Source organism: Cucumis sativus, chromosome 6 (genome assembly GCF_000004075.3).
Source record: "Cucumis sativus cultivar 9930 chromosome 6, Cucumber_9930_V3, whole genome shotgun sequence".
NCBI lineage: Eukaryota > Viridiplantae > Streptophyta > Magnoliopsida > Cucurbitales > Cucurbitaceae > Cucumis > Cucumis sativus.
Genome location: NC_026660.2, coordinates 14,193,380 through 14,210,386, shown reverse-complemented (window position 1 = coordinate 14,210,386; position 17,007 = coordinate 14,193,380). Strand labels below are relative to the sequence as shown.

Below are 17,007 nucleotides of genomic sequence, written 5' to 3'. Positions count from 1 at the left end.
ATCTCGTTTTATGGGTTCTAAGGCGATGTGACGAACAGTAGGAACTAGGAAACTTTGGTTCTGATTGTGAAGGAACTCGATGCATTTTACTTGGCATAAACGGATTAACTCCCTTTTGTTTCTTTTTACAGGTTGTCGTGCGAGGTGATGAACGGTAGGAACTAAGGAAGTATGGTTTTGTTTATGCCAAAAGCGAAGAGCTTGCTACGCAACTTCTGATACTGAAGAAACTCAACACATTTTACTTCACTTAAACGGCTTAGCACCCTTCATTTCTTTCAATGAACTGTCGTGCAAGATGAAGAATGATTGGAATTAAGCAAGTCCGATTTTGCTTAGGCTAAAAGTGAAGAGTTCGCTACACAAGTTCTGATACCGAAGGGACTCGAGGCATTTTACTTGCCCTAAACGGTTTAACTCCCTTTCATTTCTTTTTTCAGGATGTCGTGCGAGGTGGGGAACGATGGGAACTAGGAATGTTTGGTTGTGCTTAGACCAAAACTGAAGAGTTTGCTATGCAAGTTCTGATATGAACCAAACTCGACTGATTTTACATGGCCTAAATAGCTTAACTCACTTTGGTTTTTTTTTACGGAGCAAGTTGGATTTTATTAGGCCAAAAGAGAAGAGTTCGCTACGCAACTTTTGATACCGAAGGAACTTGATGCATTTTACTTGGCCTACACGGCTGAACTCCCTTTTGTTTCTTTTTACTAGCTGTCATGCTAGGTGAGTAACCGTAGGAACTAGAAAGGTTTGGTTTTGCTTAGACCAAAAGCGAGAGTTTGCTATGCAAGTTTTTATATCGAAGAAACTTGATACATTTTAATTCACTTAAACGGCTTAACTCCCTTTCGTTTCTTTTCGCAGATTGTTGTGCGAGGTGAAGAATGGTTCGAATTAGGTAAGTGTGGTTTTGCTTAGGCCAAAAGGAAGAGTTCACTAGGCAAATTCTGATACGAAAGGTCCTCAATGCATTTTACATGGCCTAAACGGCTTAACTACCTTTCGTTTCTTTTGATGGGCTATCATGCAAGGGGAAGAACGATAGAAACTAGGTAAATTTGGTTTTACTTGGGCCAAAAGGGAAGAGTTTGCTACGCAACTTCTGATACCGAAGGATCTCGATGCATTTTACTTGGCCTAAACGGCTTAACTTCCTTTTGTTTCTTTTTATGAGCTATCATGCGAGGGAAAAACTGTAGGAACTAGGCAAGTTTGGTTTTACTTAGGCCAAAAGCGTAAAGTTCGCTACACAACTTCTGATAGCGCGCGAATGAACTTGATGCATTTTACTTGCCCTAAACGGCTTAACTCCCTTTTGTCTCTTTTTACAGGTTGTCATGCAAGGTGACAAATGGTAGGAACTAGGCAAGGCTGGTTTTCTAAGGTCAAAAGCAAAGAGTCAACTACGCAAGTTCTGATACCGAAGGAACTCGACACATTTTACTTTGCCTAAATGACTTAACTCTCTTTTGTTTCCTTTTACGGGTTGTCTTGTGAGGTGAATTAACGGTTTTGCTTAGGCCAAAAGTGCAGAGTTCATTCTGCAAGTTCTAATACCGAAGGAACTGAATGAACTTTATTTGGCCTACACTACTTAACTCTCTATTTTTTTTGTTTTTTTACGGGTTGTGGTGCAAGGTGATGAACAGTAGGAACTAGGCAAGTCTGGTTTTGCTTGGGCCAAAAGCAAAGAGTTTGCTATGCAAGTTTTCATACTGAAGTAACTTGATGCATTTCACTTGGCCTAAACGGCTTAACTCTCTTGTGTTTCTTTTTATGGGTTATCTTGCGAGGTGACCAACCGTAGGAACTAGGCAAGTCTAGTTTTCCTTAGGCCAAAAGCAAATAGTTCGCTACGCAAGTTCTGATACTGAAGGAATTCGAAGCACTTTACTTGGCTTGAACGGCTTAACTCTCTTTTATTTCTTTTTATTGCCTGTCGTGCGAGGTGACGAACGGTAGGAACTAGGCAAGTACGGTTTTGCTTATGTTAAAAGCGAATAGTTTGCTACGCAAGATCTGATATCGAAGAACATAATGCATTTTACTTGGGTTAAACGACTTAACTTTCTTTTGTTTCTTTTCACGGGATGTCGAGTGAATTGATGTAATCAGCAAGTTACCACCCTTTGGTTATGTCAAAGCATTTAGAAGATTTTGAGCCATGCTGGATTTTATAGAAGGTTCATTAAAGGGTTTTCTTGGATCGCCAAACCACTTAGCAAACTACTTTGTATAGATCAACCCTTTATTTTTATGGCAGGTGCAATTACGCATTTCAAGCGGTTAAGGACGCATTGACTTCAGCATCTATCGTCATCACCCCAAGTTGGGATCAACCGTTTGAAATCATGTGTGATGCAAGTGATGTCGCAGTACGAGCAATACTAGGTCAAAAGAAAAACAAGGTAATCCATCAAATTTACTATGCCAGTAGAACTCTCAACGAAGCATAAGAGAATTACACCACCACTAAAAAACAGTTGTTAGCAGTAGTCTTTGCGATTGAGAAATTCAGAAGTTACATCATTGGTTCAAAAAACACATTGCATTCGGATCACTCTACGATTAGATACCTTATGGTGAACAAAGATGCAAAACCGTAGTTAATATGATAGATTTTGTTATTTCAGGAATTTAACGTTGAGATAATTAACTGCAAAGGCACATAGAACCAAGTATATGATCACTTATAACGACTTAAGAATGATAAACTTCAGCCCGAGGCCAAGGAGATTTAAGAAAGATTCCCAAATGAGCAGCTTTTCCACGTTGAAATAAAAGAAGCATGGTACGTCGACAATAAATTATCTTGTTTGTAAGGAATGGCTGCAAGATTTCAACAGTCAAGCAACGAAGAAGTTATTTCATGAATGTCGCTTTTATAGGTAGGATGAGCCTTTTCTGTACAAACTAAGTCAACTCCCATAATAAGGCAGTGTGTGCCTGAGTACGAAACAACTGACATACTAGCCAAATGCCACGAAGCACCTTATGATGGACATTGTGGTGGCCAAAGGACTGCTGCAAAAGTATTACAGAGTGGCTATTTCTGGCCAACTCTCTTTCATGATGTGAAGGACTTTGTGATAAAATGTGGCAGGTGTCAGAGGATAGGGAATTTAACCCATCGCGATGAACTACTCTAACAACCTATCTTAGAGTTAAACCCTTCGATATGTGGGGGATAGACTGCATGGGCCCCTTTCCATAGTCTGGAACTCATGTGTACATATTATTGGTTGTTGACTATATCTCGAAGTGAGTTGACGTGATCTCATGCGTTAAGAATGATGCAGCTACACTCAGTGTTCAAGGGTTGATAGTCATATTTTTTATGCAAGATCTAAGTAAGCTAAGAAGCTATATTGCTCATTATTGTAAGGAAATTTTTTTTGAATTTTTTCTTAATTTGGGCAAAATTTGAAATCCCCCAAGTTTAGACTAAACATTCAAGCTAAGCAAGCTATTACCCACTCCCACTTAAAAACTTGCTTTGTCCTCAAAGCTTTTGAAAATCAAAGTAAAGGGAGAAAAATAAGGGGGAACAGTGGACTCCCCTCGAAGGATTGACATCCTTGACTTTGGTTTGAAGCTTGCATGGATAAACCTCTTCATTCCTTTTTCATTGCTTATTCATCTTTGTTCCTAAAAATCAAAGAAAATTCTCTTAATTTTATTTATTACTGAAATAAGGCTACATATAAGTCTTAACTAGTCTTATAGCACCCTTCATTCATCGTCTCCTACACTGGCTATGGTATCAAAATGTTCAATTAAGTAATACGTCTACTAACGAACTTGAAAACAAAACACACCATACCCAAAAACACAAACATCACTTGAACCCAATTGGATTAGTTTCATACAATCGTTTTAAGGATTTGTGCTGAGAGCACTCGCTCCACGGGGTCGTCTCTTATCACAACAGAAGCAGCTCTTTTTACCCTCACACTCAGTATCACATTACTATCATGTTTGTCAACTATCAAAAACTAACTCTTTTAAGTTATTTAGTGTGACTACAAAGTTATGAACACCATAATCTTAATTAAAACCTTTTAATAAACAAATGCCAAGTTACTACTCAACAATGGCAAGGATTCAAAGAAAAAAAAATTATATAAACTCATTTTGAAAACAACTAACGAAAACTACAACCATCAACCATTGTGAACAAAATGATATAACAAAAAAATCAATGATACTAATCACAAAGAATGTAGTCAATTCATCCAATCATATGTTATTTTGATAAAACGTACGATGCTGAAATGCTTAAAATTCAAGATAATATATATTTGCTCTCAAACTAAAAGAATAAATTTTCCTTTATGTAAAGAGAAGAAAAAATGCATTGACAGAAGGAAAGGGAACAAAAAGTCTTCCCTAAGATTATAATCGCATAGGATGGAGGTATTGACATGCTTCTCTAAAGAACTTTTCAAAAAGATCAAACTTTACCTACAACAGAAAACAAAACCAAGCAAAACTATGAAAAACAAACAACCAAAACTAAATAGTTATTGAATACGACCTAAGAGATTTGATTTTAACAACCTTCACGTTGCACTGGGGATACACTCTGGCTTTGTGCTGGAAAATTCGTTTGGAGCTTATCATGAGCTATCGGCTGATATTTTGTAACCTTTAGGTACTCTTTAAAGCTATAAACTTTGCTTGATGATGAAGAATCATCTGTTGTTAAAATACATAGGAAATTCTCTTTCATAAACCCCATATCATAGTAACTATCATAACATTTGTAGACATAATGCACGACAGCTATCCAATTCTATTTCATGTTCTCGAATGGCTTGGTTTGATAATCATGTTAATTTTTGTTTACTATTTTCAAAAACTAACACTGCTTACTAATCTTTTTTTTCCCATTTGGTAGTCTACTTTTTCTATGTAGCTTTCTTTCTCTAGATAGAAGTACGGATAGGAAACAATATGGATGATAAAAAACTTAATCGCTCACTTGGTTAAGTCATTGAAAGCTCTTCTACTTTAGGAATAGAAGGTGAGTCTAACACAAATTCTCTTCTGCTTTAGAAACAGAAGGTGGGTTTGAGTAGGTGGATTTGATCGCATTGTAGGAGCTGTTAACTGAACTTTGAACTTCACAGTCTTCAACCTTCAACCTTCAACGATTGCTTAGCTTTCACCCAATCTCTTAGCTTCCAACTTGATATGACTTCAATCACTCTACAAACAATATCTAAACAAACCATTAATATGTACCAAATATGACAGCCTGCCTTCTGAAAAATGACAAACCACATCTTGTTTGACTGTTCTTTATACTAGCTTCCCTAGTCCAAAATTCAACCATGCAACTTAAGGAGCGTTAAAAATGTGCATTCCATCCATCTCAATCCCACTATTTCAATAATTAATGTACTTAAAATTCTATTTTCCATTTTCATATAGTCATGTTTTTCATCAATAAGGTGTTGCCATCTTCAGAATACAAAGAATCAACATAAAAGTATTTTCCAAAAAGGAATTGACTAAGAGAAGAATTATGGAGAAAGAACAAAGCAACAAATATACATTCAAGAATTATTTCTTAATTTTCAATGCCAGACTGGCAAAAAATAAACTAAAAACTATAAATATTCATTAGCTATCTGCTATAGCATTAATATTTTCAAGCTTATCATAAAGTTATTCAAAGTTGTCAATTGTCATCTTTGAATTTAAATGTTCCTCGGTTTAACTGTAAGACAATATCATAAAAGTAAATGAAAATATTTAAATAACAATAATTTATGGAATTTCTACAGCACATACATTCTACAATGTTATCCACATTATCTCAATTAATATCTCAAGTGCACTAGAACACGTGAAATTTACCTTGACGGACTCATGGGTGCATAGGTGTACTCATGCCATCATGAATGGGTGTTGCTACAAAAACAGATAGTAAAATATGAATAACTCTCATAGTCCTATTAGAAATTTAGAATAAAAACAAGGCAACATGGGAAAGAGAACTAACTTCCAATATCTCTCATTGGCAGCATAGTAAGTTAATGAAGATTTAGCCACAGAGTAATCCTAAAAAAACTCGCAATAACTATAAAACTAATTTTAAAGAAAGTATCTAACCTTCAACACCAACTCTTGCTTTCTCTAGACAAGCTGGCTTCCTTGATCACATTCCTAATATATATCATTACAGAATATATATGTGTGTGTGCTATCAACACTACAATATAATAACATTAAATGTAGAGTGTTATTTTTCTTCACTTAAATCATCATTGATGAAAAGATTGCATGAGTAAACGCATTACTTGATCTTTACTATATATGAACATCACAAGGAAACACATTACTTCCTTCATTACCTGTTCCATAAGCAAGCATTGCTGATAAGAAGTAACCAATCTGAAGGCTCTTATTTGTCAACTAGTCATACCTGTAAGGTTCTCCAAAGTATTAGTTATATAGGAAGAGGTTTTTTATAACAATTTGAAGTATGAAGATGGGCTGATAACGTTTGAAAAAATCGTCACAAAATGTTTGGAAAAAGAAACTTATCTTTAAGAAATTTAAGAGAATGCTTATATTTTATGTTTTCATGAGTTACAATGGCTTTTCATCTCTAAATTTAAAGCAACGTGAGTATTTAGTCTCAAAACTAAAAACATTTTAGTTATCTATCCCATTGTGACCAACTTTGGTGATAGTTCAACCTACATATAGATAGATATAATGTTCATAGTTTAACTTTTGTAATTTAACTTCTAATATCAAGCTATAGAAAAGGGATTATATATCACATCAGTGAGTAGAGATCATGATTTTTTGGGCAAAAGACAAAACATAGGCCAATTAACTTTGAGACGTCAATTTGACTTTTAATACAAATTAACCAATTAAGATCAGCATGTTTCAGATACATAAACATAGAACCAAGATTTAAAAATTCTAACTTAAGATTCGGTATGTGAACTATTGGACGAACTGTAATTATCAATGCAATTCCCTTGTTTACAAAACATTAAAACAAGAAGTTAGCTTCTTACATTAAGCAGTAATATTCTAAACTTCAAAATTTTCATGTAATTGAAAATAGATTCTGGCTCACACCATTTTCTTACAAGTACGTCTTGACCAAACAACAGCAAATGCTATGCAGAATGGAGAAACAGCAACTGTGAGGTAAAACAGTTCCAAACACCATAATTAAGACAAAAATAAATCAAACCCCCCACACATCACACCATGTAAGTACCTTCGCACCAGAATATGACAACCCAAGGATGGAATTCTCAAGAAAGGTCTCCATATTGAGCTTCCTCTTAAGCGGGTTAGAAGAGGGAGGCTTAGGTGGAAGCGGGCTCTTCAACTTAGCCGACGAGGGTTCAAAATCGGGAACCATGAAGGGAGTTGGGATATGACGTTGGAGCATTTTCTTAGGAGGACTTGGGTTTTCGAGGGGGTCTGTTGCCCCTGATTCCAGCGCCATTAGAACTAGAAGAAGAGAATGGTGGTGGATCGGCAAGATGGGTATCTCGCAAGATAGGGTTTCTTCACCTTCAAAATTTCCATAAACCAACCCCGTACGGTCTTTCTGTAAACATTCACAAGAGAAAAAATATTCGCGAGAAAATGTTGGATAGTCACAAAAGGAGTTATTGGATTAAGACCTTTGAAAGTTATGTTGAGCTGTTAAAGTTATTCGAAATGAAATTAAGTGAGAAGAAAGGTTCGGTGAGAAGATTTCAAATCTGATTTGACCGAGGTTAACATGTAAGATTAAGGATTTAAGCATGGATAAGATAAATATTAATTTTACACATGTAAAGTTTTAAGTAGGAGTTGGAAATTGGACGAGGATTTGAGGATAACTAATCCAGGTTAAAGAGTAGTATAAATAAAGGATTTTGGTCACTAAGTATCGGAGATTTTTTGGAAATTTTGAAGTGTGAAGTGCTGTCATTTTGTTTCCGCGAGAAAGAAGAAGAATAGGAGATTTCCAATTCTAAGGCTAAGTATAGTGAATGATCTTCTCTTAAAAGTATTTATATCATTTCAAACATGTTTCATAATATTTAAAGCTTGATTTGATGACTATGATATTGATTATAAAATGGTTTTCAAATCATTAGTTGTTTCCTTTGAATGAGCTAACTATTATATACACACAAGGTTATAGGCAACCTTGTAGAAAAGGCATGCATGGAGGAGTAAAGTCGACCAATGTACAAAAGGACTACATTGTGTTAGATAGCCTGAGCAACAATGACAAATCTGTAAGTTCTCGGATGTTGTTGATATAGTAGTCTAAACGCAAGGTAACGAGACCAAACGTAGATAATGATTTGGGATCCTTGACCAAAGGAATGATTGTGACTAATTAGTGTTTATGCAAAATGTATATTGATGTGATTTGCAAGTTGGTCTGATTTTATTGTAATGTTTTGCGAAATGATGTGTTTATTAATAAAGTGATTTGTGTTAAACTATATGATATGGTGAAAATGATTTATGGAAAGGTATTGCGAAAAGGATTTCATAAAACCTCACTAATTCTTTTAGACTTACGTTTTAAAATTCCATCTTCCAAGATCAGACGTTTAGGCCAAGTAGAGAAGAAGGTTGAAGGACTTGTAGCGACTTGAGAAAGCTACCAGGCATTTAAGCATTTTGATTAATGTCATTTGTTTTGGTCAAAGTGTTGTAATTGTATACTATGTAAGAAACGCCTGTTGTTAATTAAGTTTAAGTTTATTTATTAATGATGACTACGTTAAGCTTTAATGCCTAAAGAATGTTATTTAAAATATTTGGCGTTTAAACAAGGTAAAGGATTTAAGATAAGTGTCTTAACGTTTAATCACGTCAAAACACTTGTTGTTGAATAAAAGTTTAAGTTAACTTCCGATGTGCGTTATGTTTATCTCTGCCGCATGGTAGTTTATAAAGGAGTTGAGTTTGAATTAGGAGATAAGATCAGTTTCAAGGTTTTAAGCTAAATCACGTACTATCTGCACTACTTTCTGCGTTTTGGTAGTTTTGCGGATTAGGGTGTGACAAAAGGGAAAATGATTATGAAAAAATGAGGATTATGAAAAGGAAAGGATTATGATAATCCTTGTTTGTCAATGGATAAAAGCCCTAGGCAGTGGAAGATTTTACAGAATCATTCCTCAATTTAATTTGGGAATTCCAAAATACCAATACATTGGCAAAAAATAATTAAGAAACTAATTTTCTTATTAAGCATGTTTTAATAAAGTATAGATTAGAAAGAGAAAAACTTGCGTAGTTTGACGTCCCTAAATATACTAAATCTCCAAATTTGGGGACACCACTCATCGAATAACTTCCTATGCTCTAAGATATATGAGATCGGTGTGTGAGATTGAGATGGAAAAAGTTTTAAGAGAAAACTATTTTTCCAAAGAGCAAAAGCATTGACTTTTTTTTTTAATTTAGAAAAATTATTTTTCTTCTGCATATTTATAACTCTCTTTTCTTTTCTTGAGAGTAGAAGAGAATAATGAGATTTTATTAATTTAAAAAATATTAAATTAATAGAAATTTCAAATCAACTAATTAATTAATTAATCAGTTAATAATTAATTAAATCATATGTAGTTAATATTTCATTTAAATTATATTTAATTAACATCTCTCCAATATCCTATAGTTTTAAATTAATTTAATTAAATAAAGTTAAACTAAACTATTAATTAATTCTCTTCAATTAATTAATAGCAAAATCAAATATCTTATATTTAACTTAATATTTGAATTCATATTCAAATATAAATATTTCTCATAACCATTAATTTTAATATGAATCTAATTCACATTAAATTAATATTTGAATGTTGAAATATTTTATCTCTCGTAAATTAATTTTGAATCATATCCAAAATTAAATTTATATAATAAAGTTTGATTAAAATATAAACTTTACATTATAATGTATCACTATACATTATGATAATTCTTAAAGTAAATTTGAACATTTCAAATTACAACCAATATAAATAAATCTCATTATCCTTTATGAGCTAGGAAGGAGACCTAATGAATCTATAAATCAGAATCTACAACGATATGAGATTAATTGACTAAACTCATTCACCACATTAATCAATATTCGTTAATTGTGTGTACACTCCACTAAAGACTCACAGTTAAACTCTTCTCATAATAGATATATTATGTGTCCACGTATATAGACCAATAATAGTAAGTTAGTCCTTCACGAGTGTTCGTAACACCAGCTTGATCAAATTACTATTTTACCCCTAGATTACCTCCAATCCTTAAATACTAGTGTTCTTCTAATGAACAACATGTTTATGGTCCAACCAATAAACAAAAATCCCTCTCGCGCCATAGAGAGGATAGGGCTCTTTGTTCAAGTCTCGAAGATACCATTTAAGGAAACACCCATCTACTTACCCAAAAGTCGGGAAGGAGTAAATTTCATCTTGTATGATTATGTTTTCAGCTCTCTACTTGGTATTGTTCCCAAAATGATAAGCATATTGAGTCGAAAACTGGCCACTCTCACCCGTACATATCAAAGGGCAATCTCTCGCGAATATGAGTTCATAATACACTTAAATTAAGAATAAGTTACATAGGTCATCCTAATGAAATATAAACCTAACTAGTTAACGAAGTTACATTTAGTGGTTATTATTTCGTGGTTCGGTCTTATGCAAACTCATTGCATAGGATACCCTCACTTGAATGTCACCTACACGAACGCTTTGGATCATTGTGTTTGTATCAAATTTAAAGTGAGTCGTATTCATAGTGTTACTAGGATAAGGTACCCAACCTTATCTCTATACTATAGACCCTTTAAGTTGATCTCGAATATCGATCATTGTATGTCTTTACATACTATTCAAGACTTATCAAATAACTTAGAGTGTTAGTTTATTGGATTTGGGTTATTAAGACAAAACTAATAATATAATCAACAACACTTTATTAATAACGGTCAATGAATATATATTTACAATCTACCAGTTTTAGAACATAAACCCCAACAGTTTGAGGAAATAATAAGTGAGAGGATTATGATAATCTTTGTTTGTGAAGGAAAAAGTGAGAAGGGTTATGACAAAAAAAAAAAATTATTATTTTAAATTTGTATTGTTGTATTTTTTTTTACTTCGTATTGCAAATCTAATACACAAATATTCGTATTTTTAATTTACCAAAATTTAGAATTTTTATCAAAAAACATGTTCCATTAATTTTCGTAAATATGATGTCAATTTTGAACATTTTGTATGCAAGTTTTCTGTGCCAATAAATTAATTGTTGTGTTACGTGCGAAAGAAATTATATCTAATTTTTTAAAAAAATTAATGTTGCAAGTGCAATAACGAGAAATTGGGTATCATTGACAATCAATTTAAACAAATGACGACGAACATAATAGCATTGAAACGATGTGAAATACGAAAGAAAAAAAATCGAAATACAGTTAAACAGTGAATGTCAATTACATCGTACATCAGAATAATGCAAAATAAAATATATTTTTTTAAAAAGCAATGGAAACTAAAACAAAAACAGGTCATGTGGTTCAAGCATACAGACAATCACGTGATATTTAATTTAGAATTTATGGTTTTGTGAAATTAAAATTAATTAAATATTTGTGAGTTGAATACTTCATTAATTATTGGATTTGGATTTTTAGTGTCACTGAATTTAAATATAATTAAATATTTTTTTGTCTTTATTTAATTAAATTGAAGAGTGAAATTTTGTTAGAAATTTGATAATTACATGTATACGTGGATATACATATATTTGTTGTGGAAAAATGAAAATATAATTATTAAGGAAAAGATATTTATAATTTTGAAAATGAGAATAGTTTGATGTAATTGAAAAAATAATTTATCGGAGGAAAAGAAGGATTGGAAGGAAGAAAGATTAGGGATTGAGAGGAAGGAGAATGATTAAGAAGGAACAAGAGGATTAAAACTTATTCCTTCCCCCAAACGTGGAAATGACTAAAATGGTCATTTATTTTCCTTTCCTTTCTCTCCCCCAAATAAACTCCTTAAGGTTGGAGATTAAAATCTCGTGCATCAAACATATTACAACAACTACATTGTTCTAACCACTCAAAGAAATTATCAACTCTTAGGCATGTGATCCAAAGTTGAAAAATAACACATCTTGTTTCAACTAAACAATTATTGATGATATAATCTACTCCCACACCCCGTCTTGGGCACCTGTTAGGTCGATCAAGACGAGGCGTGATGTCAGTCGAAGTTGTTCGAAACAACCTCAACTGACACATGACATGAACACTTGCAAAACTTTTTAAACAACAAAAGTTTTTCATTAAAATAAACAGTTGAATCATACTTCGAAATTTGTAATGCAACCCATAAGAAATCTTTTAAACGTATCATAAAAAATGAACAAAACATAAAGATATAAATATTTGAATAATCACAATACTTCTTTAAATGAAAACAATGTCCTTGCATAACAAAAACTAAGTTGGCCTGGCAGCAATAAGTTTAGCATATCGAGATCCATAACCTATATCTAGAAAGAGGAAAAACATTTTGAAAGGGTAAGTCGAAAAACTTAGTGAGCAACAGTTTTATAAAAACATATTTTCATAAACATTTTAGTATAAAACCGAAACTTTAATACATTTATTAATAAACAACCATAACATGAAACTTGAAATATTTGCATAGCTTTTCGAAGACAATTGTCCATAGCCACTGGTAGTATTTACCCCTTCATTCGAAGACGGAACAGTCAATGGGTAAATAACTCTCCTCCTTTAAGGCATAACAATACACTATTTCTAATGACCCATAAACTATAGGCTTCTCAACCCTATCATCAGTATGGAGTTAACCACTTGTATACAATATGTCTCATGAAATATTCGGGCATGGATAAAAGCATTTGAAAACATGAAAGCATTCACTTGAACTTGAGCATATGTTCATAAACATTTATCTTGAAGTAATAACTTAAAAACATGTTTACTAAATCATTTCACAAGTTATTTTGTGTAAAGCTTGAAAACATGTTCAATAAATCACCTTGAAAATCAATGTGTTACTCACAATACTTGTACAGATCATTGGCCAAAAATTTATCCTAATCCTCCTTGTTCTGAAAACTTCATATTTTATCTTTAATTAATTTATTAAACATGAGAATATCCAAAAGTTCCTTTAAAATTCCCAAAAATAATCAAAGTAACCCAAAATAGTTCGAAAATAACCCAACGGTATCCACTGACATGGTGAATGGATCTAGCCACACGTGCATGGCCCGGGACCTGTCGTGTGCTGACCTTACTAAGATGGGGTGTATATCGTGTGCTAACCTTGCAATGGGGTTGCCACACATGTGCTATTCGCCTATCTCGTGCGTCCATCTTGTGCTTTGCAAGCATTGGTGCTCTCCGCACCCGTCGCACCACCGTGCATACCACGCTAACCTCTAAAAAAGGGTCATGCGTGTAGCCTGAGCACATGCCTTGCCACTCGACTGTGCCATGGCCTTTTCATGTGTGTGCAATTGGACCACAATAACTTCTAAACCAAAACACATGCCTATCTCACCTACACATGCAAGCCTCTCAGACACTATCCAGAACACTGTTTTACTTCAAGAATAATGACATAACTTTGAAAAATTATAACTTAAAATTCATAATTTTTTTTTATAAAACTTCATTCTACAAAGTTACTCCAAATTGACTTAATTTTCATACCTCAAAGTTTTGAAGGAAAATCCCAAGAAATGAGTTCCATAGCCCTCTAAAATTGCAACTTGCTTAGATTCTCCTAGAAAATGACCTTCTCACCTTATCTTGATCCAATCGCAAATCTTCTTGAATCCAAATTTAATAGCAACCCTCTATCATAAACTAAATTCAATTTCTGGAATTTTAAGACTAATTTGAGTAATTTTGAACAAGTAAGTTGTGAGAAATTCATTCTTGAAGTTGACCTATTTATAGAGTTCCTTGCATGAAATTAAGTTGACACTTAATCTTGATTAGACTCACATCTTAAGCTTTTGTTTACACCTTAGCAACTCCTTCACATCCTCCTTGGCTGCAAAATGCAGGATGACATGGTTAAGACACCTAGATTTACTTTTAATTAATTGCTTAGAGCATGTCATTTACTATCCAAACGCATAGCTAACCTCCTTGGTCTTCTCGCATAACCTTTCAACGCCTAGCCTTCCTCGCGTCAAGACTTCCCCACATGCACTTTTCTCAATCAACTAACCTCTAATTTCTGGTATTAGGGTTGAATCACCATTTGTTCCAGTAGAAATTTGAGCGACTTCTGATCAGTTTTCACTGTAAATTTCTTCCCTAACAAATATGGTCTCCACCTTTGCACCGCAAACACTACTACTATCAATTATCTTTCATAAACCGGTCGCGCTCTATCCCTCATGCATAAGGTTTTGCTAAAGAAGGCTATTTGTCTCTTGGCTTGTACTAAAATGGCCCCCACACCAGAACCAGATGCATATGTTTCTATCTCGAGTGGTAGATTAAAGTCCAGCATAGCTAACACCGGTAGAGTCATCATTGCCATCTTCAACTTCTCAAAGGCAGCACTTGCTTCTTCAGTCCAATAATAAGTTCCTATCTTCAAAAGTTGTGTCAAAGGGCTTTCGATACTGCCATAATTTTGCACAAACTTTCCTATAGTATCAATTGAGTCCTAAGAAACCTCGAACTTCTCACACACTAATGGGAATCGGCCATTCCCTAATTGCCCTTATTTTTTCCGGATCAACTTTAGTTACCTTTTTGGATATGAAATGCCGCAAATAACCTATTCTACTTTTGGCAAAGCAACATTTGGCTAAATTCACATACAATTCATTCTCCGAAGGATCTCCAAGACTACTTCCAGATGTTGTCCATGTTCTTCTACTCCCCTACTGTACACCAAAATGTCATCGAAAAACACTAATACCAATCTTCTCATATAAGGCTTAAAGAAGTGGTTCATTAATGCTTGGAACGTAGAGGGGGCATTGGTTAGCCCAAACGGCATGACCAAGAACTCATAGTGTCCCTCATGTGTTCGAAAGGCCGTCTTCTCTACACCTCTCGGATGCATCCTGATCTTGTGATAACCCGCCTTTAAATCAATCTTGGAAAACATGTTCGCCCTGTTAAGCTCATTGAATAACTCATTTATGACCGGAATTGGGAACTTATCTGGGATAGTGACATTGTTCAACTCCCGATAATCTACACAAAATGGCGAGTTGCCGTCTTTCTTTTTCACGAGAAAGACTGGGCTGGAATACAGACTGATACCCGGTCTTATGATGCTTGTCTTCAACATTTCATCAACTAGTTTTTCCATTTCCTCCTTTTGCTGATGTGGGTAATGATAAGGTCTGACATTAACTGGATCCACCCCCTTCTTAAGGGGTATATGGTGTTCAATGTTCCTCTTCGGAGGCAGCTCTTCCAGCTAATAAAAAACATCATTAAATTTGCTCAACAGAGGAGAGATCATGTTGTCAACAGTGGCTGGCACTTCTTCATCCTCTAAGCCTTCCTCAGCTAGCCTTCCCTCAATGGCCCGACATTCTACCAAATAACCGTGATTATCAGCTCCCCATGTCTTCATCATAGACTTTAAGCTCACTTGGGTTTTGGTGACACTAGGGTCCCCCCTTTATCTCTATCTTCCTTCCTCCATGTCGGAATGTCATCACTAAATTTTTCCAATCAAATTCAGTCATGCCCAATGAGTGCAACCATGCATACCCAAAATTACATCAACCCCTCCTAATTCCAAGGGAAAAAAGCTGTTTGTAATTTTCCACTCTCCTACCGTCACTTCAACATTATTGCAGATTCCTTTTCCTTTGACCGCAACCCTTGATCCCAAAATCACTTCATAGTTGGACGTTTCTGTCATTGGTAGGCTAAGGGTGGTTACCAAATTTTCTGCAATAAAATTGTCGGTGGCTCCGCTGTCGATGAGTATTACCACTTTGGTCTCTTTTATCTTCCCTTTCACTTTCATGGTTCCAGGGTTGGATAACCCCACAACTGAGTTAATGGAAAGTTCTATATTCATATTCTCCACTCTTTCAATTTCAATGGTCTGGGCCTCCGTTTCCACATCAAAGTATTCCTCCTCAATGATTTCCAGTTCTTCTCTCGTTTCCTTTACTACTAATATCCGTAATTCCTTTTGTTCCTTCACCGTACACCTGTGTCCAGCGTGATACTTCTCCTCACACTGAAAGCATAGACCCTTTTCCCTCAGTGCTTGAAATTCAGCGTTGGAAAGACGCTTGGTCGGACCTTCCCTCCTCTTTTCATCTGCCGTCACTTTTTTTAACGTAATCGTTCTCATCGGCCAGCTCCTTTCCGTGGGTTTCTGATTGGGTGTTACTGTCGAGGTTTGCGTCACGTTATTATGTTTGAATTGTTTATTCATTCTAGAAACACTAATAAGCCCACATTCTCGATGAACCATCTCTCTATTTTCAATTTTCAGGGCTAGTTTCATCATCTCGGCCAAACCTATGGGCTCCAACATTTTAACTTCGGATTTATGCCATGGGCTTAGCCCATTCATAAAGGTTTCTTCTAACACTATGGTCTGGAGGAAGGCTACCGGAGCTAAATATTTATCAAAGTGGTTTCTATATTCCCCTACTGTCGTTTCCTGCTTAATCGTTAAGAATCGGCCTAGGAGTGTTCCATCCCAAATCGTCTGAAATCGGACAACAACCTTTGCTTCAAATATCCCAACTCTTGAACCGTTCCAATTCATCATTTGATCTATACCAATCGAGAGCTGGTCCTAATAACTGATTACCGCTACCATTAACTTCTCTGAGTCAGTTAACTCGTGTATCTTGAAATAACGATCAACGCGAAATAACCATGAATCAAGGTCTATTCCATTGAAGACCGACATCTCTACCGTCTTGAACTTGCTCTGGTAT

The 17,007-nt window shown here is 34.7% G+C and overlaps 1 long non-coding RNA gene across 4 annotated transcripts; it reads right to left on the bottom strand.

The window, feature by feature from the left end:
* Positions 1–3,337: 3,337 nt before the first annotated feature.
* LOC105436297 lies at positions 3,338–7,641 on the bottom strand. Of its 4 annotated transcripts, none has more exons than XR_004217705.1 (6): positions 7,259–7,638; positions 6,369–6,439; positions 6,127–6,226; positions 5,872–5,925; positions 4,567–5,230; positions 3,338–3,654 (listed from the first exon to the last, which is right to left on the bottom strand). It is a non-coding gene; the product is annotated as an uncharacterized LOC105436297 (long non-coding RNA). The 4 variants fall into 4 exon arrangements; XR_970177.2 differs by lacking the exon at positions 3,338–3,654 and adding an exon at positions 4,320–4,470; XR_970176.2 differs by lacking the exon at positions 3,338–3,654 and having other exon boundaries at positions 4,339–5,230; positions 7,259–7,641.
* Between the last annotated feature and the right edge of the window lie 9,366 nt (positions 7,642–17,007).